We start from the raw sequence: 12669 nt of genomic DNA on the forward strand, positions 1-12669 counted from the left end.
GTTATTAAGAAGTTAGCTATTAGGAATTATATTATGGGAATTGAAATATTGATAGGAATAGAGTTGAGAGTCGGGGTTGCTTTGTCTTTCTAAAGTAACTCTAGTACTACTGTCTTCTTTGCTTGTGAATGATCTTCTTTTATGACAGGCTGTAAGTGATCAAAGCCATTGCCCATCATCATTGATCTCCTCTGCTACAGGTTGAACACGGCCATGGCCATTGGCCGTCGTTACTCAATCTGACGAAGGGTGAAAGGCATAGCAGTCCATTCTCTTAGCGATCCTACTCAAAATGCCACAGAGAAGGTCGAATCTTTCGGATCAGAGAACGCTGCTTCTTATTTTAGCCTATACCACGGAGACCTTAATCTCCCCAGAGATCAGCTGAACTGGTGTCTCGAGAAGTCTCCAACGAAATCGTAGATTAACCATCTGAGAGATGCATAAACATAGGTATTGGCTCGTGCTTATCTTCCAGGTACTCACGAACCCAAGTAGACGCGGGTGTTTGTCAGGCACGTTCATCTTAATGTGATGAACAGAGCCAATTTGTCAGATCGTTCTGTTCATCACAATGATGATCGGAATATACATCTTAGAGATAGATCAGACAAGGATCGAAGAAGAAGAAATAGTACTTTTATTAATTCATAGGACTCAGCAGGGTTCCTCCCCTCAACCTAGGAGGTTTAGAGACCCATATTGAAGTAAACATACAGAGGAAAAATGAAATAATGCTCTCCTGAATTGGAGAGTCTGTAAAAAGTGTCTAAACTCCTGAATTACATAAATAAGATTCCTTAAATACTAAACAGATGACTAGTAAGGGTAAAACAGTCTATTTAGTACTAAAATCCACTTTTGAGGCCCACTTGGTGAGTATTTGGGCTGAGCTTTGATGAGATTCACGTGCCATAAGGTTCCTTGGGTGTGGAATGCTAGCTAGGGGGTCCTCTCTGGGCCTTTGAATGTTGGGCTCTGCTCTTTGGGCGCTGGATGCCTGGAAGGGGGCAGGAGGCTGTCGTTGGACGCCAGTTTTGGGCCTTCTAATCAGAAGCAAAGTATAGACTATTTTACATTACTGGAAAGATCTGAAAGTCAGCTTTCCATAGCCATTGAGAGTGCTCCATTTGAAATTTTATAGCTCCAGAAAAGCTCTTCCAAATGCAGGCAGGTCAGATTTGGACAGCATCTGCAGTGCTTTCTCTGTCTCTGAATCAGACTTCTGCTCCAGCTCCTCAATTTCTGCCAGAAAATACCTGAAATTGCCCAAAAACACAAAAACTCATAGTTGAATCCAAAAATGTGAATTTAACACTAAAACCCATAAAAACTTAATAAAAACTAAATAAAAATTACTAAAAACTATATGAAAATGATGTCAAAAAGTGTATAAAATATCCGCTCATCACAACACCAAACTTAAACCGTTGCTTGTCCCCAAGCAACTAAAAACACAGTAGGATAAAAAGAAAATTAAGATACAATAAATTTCTAAGTTTCAAATGAAGCTTAGTTACAATCAGATGAGCGGGACTTAGTAGCTTTTTACTTTTGAATAGTTTTGGCATCTCACTATCCATTGAAACTCAGAGATGTTGGCATTTTTAGGAACTTAGAATCCAGATGATATTATTGACTCTCCTAGTTAAGCTTATTTTGATTCTTGAACACAGCTTTATGAGTCTTGGCCGTGACCCTAAGCACTCTGTTTTCCATTATTACCACCGGATACATTCATGCCACAAACACTTTAACTGGGTGAACCTTTTCAGATTATGACTCAGCTTTGCTAGAGTCCCCAAATAGAGGTGTCCAGAGTTCTTAAGCACACTCTTTTTGCTTTGGACCACGACTTTAACCGCTCAGTCTCAAGCTTTTCACTTGACACCTTCACGCCACAAGAACATGGTTAGGGACAGCTTGGTTTAGCCGCTTAGGCCAGGATTTTATTCCTTTGGGCCCTCCTATCCACTGATGCTCAAAGCCTTGGGTCCTTTTACCCTTGCCTTTTGGTTTAAAGGGTTACTGGCTTTTTCAATCTGCCCTATTTTTCTTGTATTTTTGGGCAGTAATGGATTTTTTTGCTTTTTTTTTCCTTTTCTTTTTCGCCATTATATATATATTCTTTTGCAACATGCTTTTTCTTTTGCTTTTTGCTACTTTTTCTTGCTTCAAGAATTAATTTTTAGACTTTTCATATTATCAATAATATTTTTCCTTTTTCCTTATTCTTTCAAGAGCCAACATTCTAAAATTTTAACTTCAAACATGCACTGTTTATTTCATACATTCAGAAAACAAAAGCAAATGACACCGCATCAAACTAATTAAACTAATCTTATTTTAAACTTAAAATTCATGCATCTCTCAATTCTTTTCAGATAAAAAATTTTTCATTTAAGCAAGGTGAGAGATATATGGAACATTTTACAACTTTTTAAGACATCAATGCAAATGATCATTCAACTAGGACAAGAAAATAGATAAACGGACAGAAAACAAAAAAAATAAAACAAAAAGGGGTGTAAAAGAGAACGAATCCACCTGAATGATGGTGGCTAATGCTCCTCCTTGAGGATCCAATGTGATGCTTGGTCTATTCTATGTCATTCCTTTGTTTTTGTTGAGGCGGCTGCATAGGCTTATCTGCATGCTCCCTAGTTTGCTCCATCATCTTCTTCTATAATTAAGAGTGGTAGAAGTTACAAAGCAAAGCTTTTGCAATACCAAACTTAAGAGTTTTTCTCATCCTTGAGCAAATATGATCAATGGGGAAGAAGAAGGTGGGGGTAGGTGGAGCTTCTGTGGGACCTCTTTGTCCTGAGAAGCTAGGGAATTCCAGATTCCCTGCTTATCTGCATTGGCATTTGAACGCCCAGGGGCTGTTCCCTGGATGGCATTCAATGCCAACAGTGCTCCCCTCTTGAGGCATTGAACGCCCAGGAGGGCTTCCTCACTGGTGTTCAACTTTAACACTCTACTTGGAGTGTTCTGTTTTCACTACTGTGAATTATGTCTCTTGATGTTGCATATGATCATGACTCTGACAACTAAAAAGAAAAAACAAAAAAAAAGAAATAAACATGGTTGAGTAAAGTTGGGTTGCCTCCCAACAAGTACTTTTTTAAAGTCACTAGCTTGACCTTTAGGCTCCTTACGGAGGTGAGTATGGGCTCAGATTTTTGCCCTTGACAGTGAATTTTCTACCTGTCCTCTCATGAATGAGCTCTACATGCTCTAGAGATAGGACACGATTCACTGTATGTGGTTGGACTGGATTCTTAGTGAAGACAACTCTCATGCCAGGTGAGAGGCCTTCAGTTGGGACTTTCTTGCCCTTCCAGCCTTTAGGTACTTTCTTTTTAGTACCTTTGTGCTTAGAGCTTGTTGAGGGCTGCCCAACACCAAACTTAGAATTGATGTCTGGGCGCTCTGCAGAAATCTACATAGAAAGAGAGGGTTGGCCCACTAGGTGTTGCACTGTTATCTCTCTTTTAGAGGGAGAATTGGGGTGAGGCATCTTAAATAAAATGTGCTCCTCCCCTAACTTTAGGGTTAGTTCTCCCTTAGCCGCATCAATGATAGCATTGGCTGTGACTAGGAAAGGTTTTCCAAGGATGACACAGTCATCCTCATCCTTTCCTATGTCCAAGACAATGAAGTTTGCAGGGATGTAGTGGTTTTCACCTTTAACCAAGACATCCTCTACTAAGCCACAAGGATTCTTCATTGTCTTGTCTACCATCTCTAATGAGACGTGTGCAGCTTATACTTCAAGGATTCCCAGCTTTTCCATTACAGAGAGTGGCATGAGGTTAATGCTTGGACCTATGTCAGATAGAGCCTTTTCAAAGGTCATAGTGCCTATGGTGTAAGGAGTCAAAAAGCATCCAAGATTTGGAAGCTTTTGAGGTAGTTCTTGCTGAACCAAAGCATGGAGTTCTTTGGTAAGTAGTGGAGGTTCTTCCTTAAGAGGCCTTGTACCAAATAGCTTAGCATTCAGCTTCATAAGAGCTCCTAGGTATCGAGCAACTTGCTCTTCCCTAGTGTCTTCATCCTCACTTGAGGATGAGTAGTCATTAGAACTCATACACTACAGAAGTGCATTCAAAGGTACCTCAATTGTCTTTATAGTTTTCCTTGGTTTTGGACTAGAGGGGTCTTGAGTGGGATCTAGGCACTCAAAGGGTGTGCTTCGACTGGCATTCAACGCCAGCTTTGTCAGCTTATTGGGTGTTGAACGCCCTTGTTGTCCACCCTGACTGGCGTTAAACGCCAGCTTCCCTAGGCTGGTGGGCGTTAAACGCCCAGTGAAGGCTTCTTCACTGGCGTTCAATGCCTTCCCATTCTCCTCCAATTCGGCCTCAACCTCCAGGGTTATGGCCTTGCACTCTTCTCTAGGATTAACCTCAGTATTATTGGGAAGAGTGTCAGGAGGGATCTCAGGGATCCTCTTGCTCATTTGACCAACTTGTACCTCCAAATTTCTAATGGAGGACCTTGTTTCATTAATGAAATTGTGACTGGTCTTAGTGAGGCTGGAGACTAGAGTGGCTAAGTCAGAAAGGCTCTACTTAGAAGTCTCCATATTCCTTTGAAAAGATGGGAATGGTGGTCTGTTGTTGAACCTATTATGGTTCCTACCACCTTGATTGAAACCTTGCTGAGGTTTCTGTTGATCTTTCCACGAAAGATTAGGATGGTTCCTCCATGAAGGGTTGTAAGTATTTTCATAGGATTTTCCCATGTAATTCACCTCCTCCATGGTGGGTTGATCAGGATCATAGGCTTCTTCTTCAAGAAAAGCTTCCTGAGCACTGCCAACTACAGTTTGCATCCCAGTGAGATGTTGAGAGATCATGTTGACCTGTTAGGTCAAGATCTTATTCTGAGCCAGGATGGCATTCAGAGTCTCAACTTCATGAACTCCTTTCTTCTAAGAGATTCCATGGTTTACAGGATTCCTCTCAGAGATGTATATAAATTGATTATTTGCAACCATCTCAATAAGTTCTCTAACTTCTGCAGGTGTTTTCTTCAAGTGGAGAGATCCACCTGCAAAGTTGTCTAATGAAATTTTTGACATCTCAGATAAGCCATCATAAAACATGTCTATGAGGGACCATTCTGAGAGCATGTCAGAAGGACATCTCCTGATCAGTTGCTTGTATCTTTCCCAAGCTTCATAGAGGGATTCACCTTTTCTTTGTTTGAAGGTTTGAACTTCCACTCTAATCTTGCTCATCCTTTGAGGAGGAAAGAACTTAGCCAGAAAAGTATTAACTAGCTTTTCCTAAGAGTCAAGACTCTCACTAGGTTGGACATCCAACCAGAACTTCGCTCTGTCTCTTAAAGCAAAGGGGAAAAGCATAAGCTTATAGACTTCAGGATCAACTCCATTAGTGTTTACAGTATCACAGATCTGTAAGACTTCTGTTAAGAACTGATGTGAATTTTCTATTGGAAGTCCATGAAATTTGTAGTTCTACTGCAGAAGAGAGACTAACTGAGGCTTAAGCTCAAAATTGTTAGCTCCAATGGCAGGTACAGCAATGCTTCTGCCATAAAAGTCAGAAGTAGGCATGGTGAAGTCACCAAGGACCTTTCTGGGCTCCTCTTGTGGTTCGGCCATATCCTCTATTTCTTGTTCAAAACTTTCTGAAAGGTCTCTTCCGGAGTGTTGTGCTTTAGCTAGTTGTAAACGCCTCCTCAGAGTCTTCTCAGGTTCAGGATCAGGAGTCAAGAGGGGTTCTTTATCGCTGTTCCTGGTCATAAACAAGAAGAAAAGAAAAAAAATAGACTTCCAATAGACAAGAAGCTCCTCTTTAAAGTCAGAAGTAAAGAAAGAATAAAGAAAATAAAAATAAAAATAAAAATAAAAAAATAAAAATAAATAAAATAAGTAGAGAAAAATTACCTTGGAAATAATAAGCAAGAGTGTATAAAAAGAAGTGAAGATGGAAAGGGAATCACAAGAGAGCTTTCTGTGCCAATTGGCAAGAAACTCCAAGTGAGATGTGAAGAAGAAAGAAAAGCAGATAAAGAAGTTGAGCTAGAGCTAGAGAAGGAAGTAGAGTTGAATGAATAGAGATGAGAAGAGAAGAGGTATAAATAGAAAAAGAAAATAATAATTAAAATATTTTTTATTTTTATTTTATTTATTTAATTAATTTTAAAAAATATGGTTAATAATTTAAAAAGATTTAAAAATTTAAATGTTAAAATTTTTGAAAAATAGGAGGGAGAGAAGAGAGGGAATTTTCGAAAATAGAGAGGAAAGAGGGTTAGTTAGGTAGTTTTGAAAAAGAAGAGAGAGAGAAGAAGATAGATATTTTCGAAAATTAAGGAAGAAGAGAGTTAGTTAGGAGGTTTTGAAAAATAAGAGAGAGAAGATAAGAAGTAATTTTTGAAATTCAAGAAAGAGATGAGTTAGTTAGGAAGTTTTGAAATAGAAGAGAGAGAGAGGATAAAATATTAATTAAGAAAAGATAAAAATAAAAAATAAAAATAAAAGATAGGATAAGAAAATATTTAAATTTTAAAATAAGATAGAAACTAAGATAAGAAAAGATTTTGAAATTAGAATTTGAAATTAGAAAAAGATAAGATATGCAATTAAAAAGATTTGAAATTGATTTTAAAAAGATAAGATTTTGAAATTTGATTTTGAAAAAAGATATGATTTAAAAATTTGAATTTTGAAAAAGATAAGATAAGATTTTTTAATTTTGAAAAAGATATGATATGATTTTGAAAAAGATAAGATTTTTTGAAAAAGATATGATTTTTACTTTTGAAAATTTTGATTTTTGAAAACTTGACAACTAAGATATGATAAGATAAAATTTTGAAAATCAAAATCTGAATTTTTATTGAAAAAATTTCGCAATAAATTGGTTAAAATTAAGTTAAAAAAGATATTTTTATTTTTGAATTTTATGATGAAAGAGAAAAACACAAAAAAGACACAAGACTTAAAATTTTTAGATCTAGTGCACCCAAATTTTCGAAAATTTGGAGGGAAACACAGGGGGACACCAAACTTAAAAATTTTAAGATAAAGACACATACAAGACTCAAGAACACAAAAAACAAAATTTAAAAACTCAAAGAACACAAGAACAAAACAAGAACACTAAACTTAAAATATTTAGAAAATCAAAATACAATTTTCAAAAAACACAAAGAAAAACACAAGAAAACACTAAAATTAAAGACTTGACACAAGATTAAACTAAAGAAAAATTATTTTTGAAAATTTTTAGAAAATAGGACTCAAGAACACGACATTACCAAGAACATAGACACATTCAAAGAACAAAGATTAAACAAAGAAAATAAAAATATTTTTGAAAAACTTTATGTGATTTTCGAAAATTTTGAAGAAGAAGAAAATAAAAATAAAAGACTCAAATCAAAATTATACTCTTGCAAAAATCAGACTCAACAAGAATATAACAAAGACTTTAACTAATAACACAAATTGAACAAAGAAAAGAAAAATATTTTTGAAAAAGTTTCAAGAATTTTCGAAAATTGAAGAAGAAGAAAACAAAAATTAAAGACTCAATTAAAATAATGTAAAATAAACTTACCTAATCTAAGGAGCAAAATAATCCGGCAGTTTGTCCAAACTCAACAATCCCGGCAATGGCGCCAAAAACTTGGTGCGTATGTACGCAAAACCCACACTATTTCGTACAACAGCAGCAGTACCAGCAAGTGCACTGGGTCGTCCAAGTAATACCTGAGCGAGTCAGGGTCGATCCCACGAGGATTGTGGCTTGAAGCAAGCTTATGGTTGTCTTGCAGGTCTTAGTCAGGCGGAATCAGAAGGAGTTGGATTTATAAATTAGCTATTAAGAAGTTAGCTATTATGAATTATATGCTGGGAATTGAAATACTGATAGGAATAGAGTTGAGAGTCGGAGTTGCTTTGTCTTTCTGAAGTAATTCTGGTACTACTATCTTCTTTGCTTGTGAATGATCATCTTCTATGGCAGGCTATAAGTGATCAAAGCCATTGTCCGTGGTCATTGATTCCCTCTGCTACAGGTTGAACACGGCCATGGCCATTGGCCGTGGTTACTCAATCTGATGAAGGGTGAAGCGCATATAGCAGTCCATTCACTTGGCGGTCCTACTCAAAATGCCACAGACAAGGTCGAATCTTTCGGATCAGAGAACACTGCTTCTTGATTTTAGCCTATACCACGGAGACCTTAATCTCCCCGGAGATCGGCTGAACTGGTGTCTTGAGAAGTCCCTAACAAAATCGTGGATTAACTGTCTAAGAGATGTATAAACATAGTTGTTGGCTCGTGCTTTTCTTCCAGGTACTCACACAAACCCAAGTAGACGCGGGTTTTTGTCAGGTATGTTCAACTTAATGTGATGAACAGAGCCAATTTGTCAGATCATCCTGTCCATCACAATGAAAATCAGAATATACATCTTAGAGATAGATCATACACGGATCGAAAAAGAAGAAATAGTACTTTTATTAATTCATAGGACTCAGCAGGGCTCCTCCCCTCAACCTAGGAGGTTTAGAGACTTATACTAAAGTAAAAATATAGAGGGAAAATGAAATAATGCTCTCCTGAATCGGAGAGTCTGTAAAAAGTGTCTAAACTCCTGAATTACATAAATAAGATCTCTTAAATACTAAACAGATGACTAGTAAGGGTAAAACAGTCTATTTAGTGCTAAAATCCACTTTTGAGGCTCACTTGGTGAGTATTTGGGCTGAGCTTTGATGAGATCCACGTGCCAACTAGGGGGTGGAATGCCAGCTAGGGGGTCCTCTCTGGGCCTTTGAACGTTGGGCTCTGCTCTTTGGGCGCTGGACGCCTGGAAGGGGGCAGGAGACTGCCGTTGGATGCCAGTTTTGGGCCTTCTAATATGAAAAAAAATATGGACTATTATATATTTCTGGAAAGCTCTAGAAGTCATCTTTCGATAGCCGTTGAGAGCACTCCATTTGGACTTCTATAGCTCCAGAAAAGCTTTCCGAATGCAGGCAGGTTAGATCTGGACAGCATCTGCAGTGCTTTCTCTATCTCTGAATCAGACTTCTGCTCCACCTCCTCAATATCAGCTAAAAAATACCTGTAATTGCCCAAAAACACAAAAAACTCATAGTATAATCCAAAAATGTGAATTTAACACTAAAACCTATAAAAACTTAATAAAAACTAAACAAAGACTACTAAAAACTATATGAAAGTGATGCCAAAAAGCGTATAAAATATCCGCTCATCAACCACCCACCACTGTCACGTCTTCTCCTCCTTCGTGGGCTCCCTCTCTCTTCGCGAATTCACATCAAAGACGGCGACGGTAACAGGCTTCAACGACGGCGACGAAACGACGACGACGATGGGCTCTGCGGGCGGTGACACGATGCGACAGCGATGGCTCCTTCCTTGCGGCCTTTGGCTCGCGTCTCCTTCTCCTTCACGCGGGATTATCGGTTACGGCCTTAGTAGTGGCAACGCTCCCCAACGGCGGCTCTCTCCCTCTGTCTAAACAACGCTTTCTCTCTCCTACGGTGGCAGCGGTGGCAATGATGCCCATTGGCGTCGTCTCTCTCCTTCCCCCTCCTTCTTTCGTTTCTCCCTCTCTTCTCTTTTCTTTCTTCCCTCTTCTGTGTATGTGTGTTTCCGTTGGTGAGATTAAGGGGCTAGTAGGTGTCAGTGGCGGCTAGGGTTAGGTAGTAGGAGAGTTAGGGTTAGGTAAAATTAGGGTTTTGATTTGGAAATTAGGGTTTGGGTAGAGTATTAATTAAAAACTAAATTTAATCCAATATAATTAACTTTAAGAATACTATTTATTTTTTTAAATTTACAAATTATTTTTAATTAAGTATTTTAATTTAAAATTAGAGATAAATAAATAAATTTTCTTTTAGTTCATAAAATTAATCAAAACTTTAAATTATTCTATTTAAATTGTATAAAACTCTCATTATTTTCAATTACTAAAACTTTAAATCCCTAATATGAAAATACTCAATTATTTAAAAGATTTTATAAATCCTAATGGATTTTAAACCCAAAGTATCATAAAATTTAATTTAATTACTTTTAGAAAAAATAATTTTCTTTAAATAAAATTATCAACAAATATTATAAATTATAAATAACTTACTATTTCATTTCCAAAAATCGGGGGTATTACACCTATAGTAGAGATCCCTTTAATTAATACGTTCTTTTTTTTTGTACTCTACTCACTTGTGGCAGAAGTTCATTAGAACCTTTTAATCTTTGCTCTGTGCTCTCTTGTGACAGAGATCTTTTTAATTAATATATTCTTTTCTTTTTTGTTTTTTGCTCTCTTGGGACAGAGATTCATTAGATTCTTTTAGCCTATACTCTCTGCTCTCCTGTGGTAGAAATCTGCTCTCATGTGGTAGATATCCCTTTAATCCTTTTCTTTCTTCTTTTTTTCTTTTCTATTTATCATTCTTTTATTTTTCTTGTTTTAATACCATAAATCGTCTTCACACTCTTCCCTCATCTCTCCCTAGATGTTTTATGAAGAGTGAATCATAAGATTTTCAGTTTAGGTTCGATTTTCTACAACTTTTAAATAAGTTTTATTTAACTCTTCTATTCTGTTATAATACAAATTACTAATATATAATATTTTAAAAATACATAGATAATAATCTTAATACTGGAGTATGGGTAGTATTTTTTTTATTACCCAAAATTTATTAACTTGAACTTTAAATAATCTTATTACTCAAAACTTATTAACTTAAGCTTTATTATTAAGTTTTTATAAATTATTCTGTATATCTGAGCCATTTAAAACATTTATATTTTTATCCCAACATAGTTTATAAATTACTAAATATTCTTATATATAATATAATTATCAAAATAACCTTGTATCTTTTATAAAATACCCATTTTACTCCTGAACTTCTTAATTATTATCCAAAATACCCCAAATAAACTTGCATAATTACAAAACTAACTTCGATTTTTATTAAATTACTATTTTTATCTCTAAAATAAATTTTTATTTTCATGATTATAACTTTACCAAAGGACCGAACCCCATTCCCAAAATTCTTCAAGTTTTCTGCTTGATTGTTAAATCCGTTTTCAAGTTTTACGATTACGAATTTTTTTTAATGTTCAATTCTAATTTTCAGCCACCAAATCATATGGATTTCATCATGTTTCAAGTTTAGAGTCACCTCATTTTTGACATAAATCAGTTTGGTCTTTTTAGCTTTTCAAAAGACCGAAATTACAAGCTATAAAACATCAAAATTTTAACACAAAACAATCATATAATCTGATAATCACTCAATTTCAATCATATCACAACCAGCCACCATTTCAATAAACATAAACACATTCAAATCACAATAAAATATACCAAACTCTACATTTGTATGATAGCCACCAAACTAAAACACCAAGAAAACTTTTTGAACAAAAAATCGAAAAAAAAACGTCAAAATTGGCTATTCTACCTCCGGGGCTCCCACTTGGTCAAATTATGCATGAAAGATCAACGGCACCACTGTTAATTTCTCTCGAACTAAAGTGATGTCAACATGAAGAGGAAGAAGATATAAATACTTTAATCGGATTAGATTTTTTATCAAAATTATGGAGCTCAAGAAATTGAAGTTGAAAGTTCATGGAGGGGTCACAGTTCTCTTTCTCTCCCTAGGCTCTTTGCTTTCTTTTTTCTTCAAAAAAATGAACCAGTATGATGATGATTGAAGTTGAAAGTTCATGGAGGGGTCACGGTTCTCTTTCTCTCCCTCGGCTCTTTGCTTTCTTTTTTCTTCAAAAAAATGAACCAGTATGATGATGATTAATGGGATAATTATTATTTTGAATAGTTTTGTGACACGTAGGGTTGGGTGTCAAGCATATAAGCAGCTGAGTCAGCAAAATTATAAATATCTTAAACAGATAATTATAAAAACTGGATATATTAAAACAATATATATATATATATATATATATATATATATATATATATATATATATATATATATATATATATATATATATGTATGAATGGATAAATATATAAATTACTAATATAAATAATATTAATAACATAATGATAAAGGATCTATAATAAAATATTAGTAAAACTAAGTTCATCGAAGATTCGAAGAGTACCGATAGTTACTTATACTGGCCGATTTTAAACTTGAAATATTAATTACCAAAATTAAATTATAAAATGTTCATTATTAATAGATTACTAAACTTATAATTTCAATTATCTAAAATATCTTATTATAGTAAAATTATATAATAATCTTAATTAATATAAATTCAAGTTATCATAAAAATTAATTTAAATACCTTTAACAAAATAGTTTCTAAAAATAAAAGCTCCAATATAAATTATTCATAATTAATAATTCAAAATATGATCTTTAGCAAAATATCAATCACTTAAATTAAATCATATAATTTTTACCATTCATAAATTACCAAAATTCTAGTCTCAATTATGTAAAATATCACATTTAATAAAATTATGTATATAATAATCCTAGTTAATTTAAACTTCAATAATCATAAAATCAAATTGATTATATCTAATTAAATGATTTCCAAATAAATGGTTAAATTTAATAAAATAGGTCATAAATAATAGAAGTTTCAAAAATAC

The sequence above is a fragment of the Arachis hypogaea genome, chromosome 18, assembly GCF_003086295.3.
Source record: "Arachis hypogaea cultivar Tifrunner chromosome 18, arahy.Tifrunner.gnm2.J5K5, whole genome shotgun sequence".
Classification (NCBI taxonomy): Eukaryota; Viridiplantae; Streptophyta; class Magnoliopsida; order Fabales; family Fabaceae; genus Arachis; species Arachis hypogaea.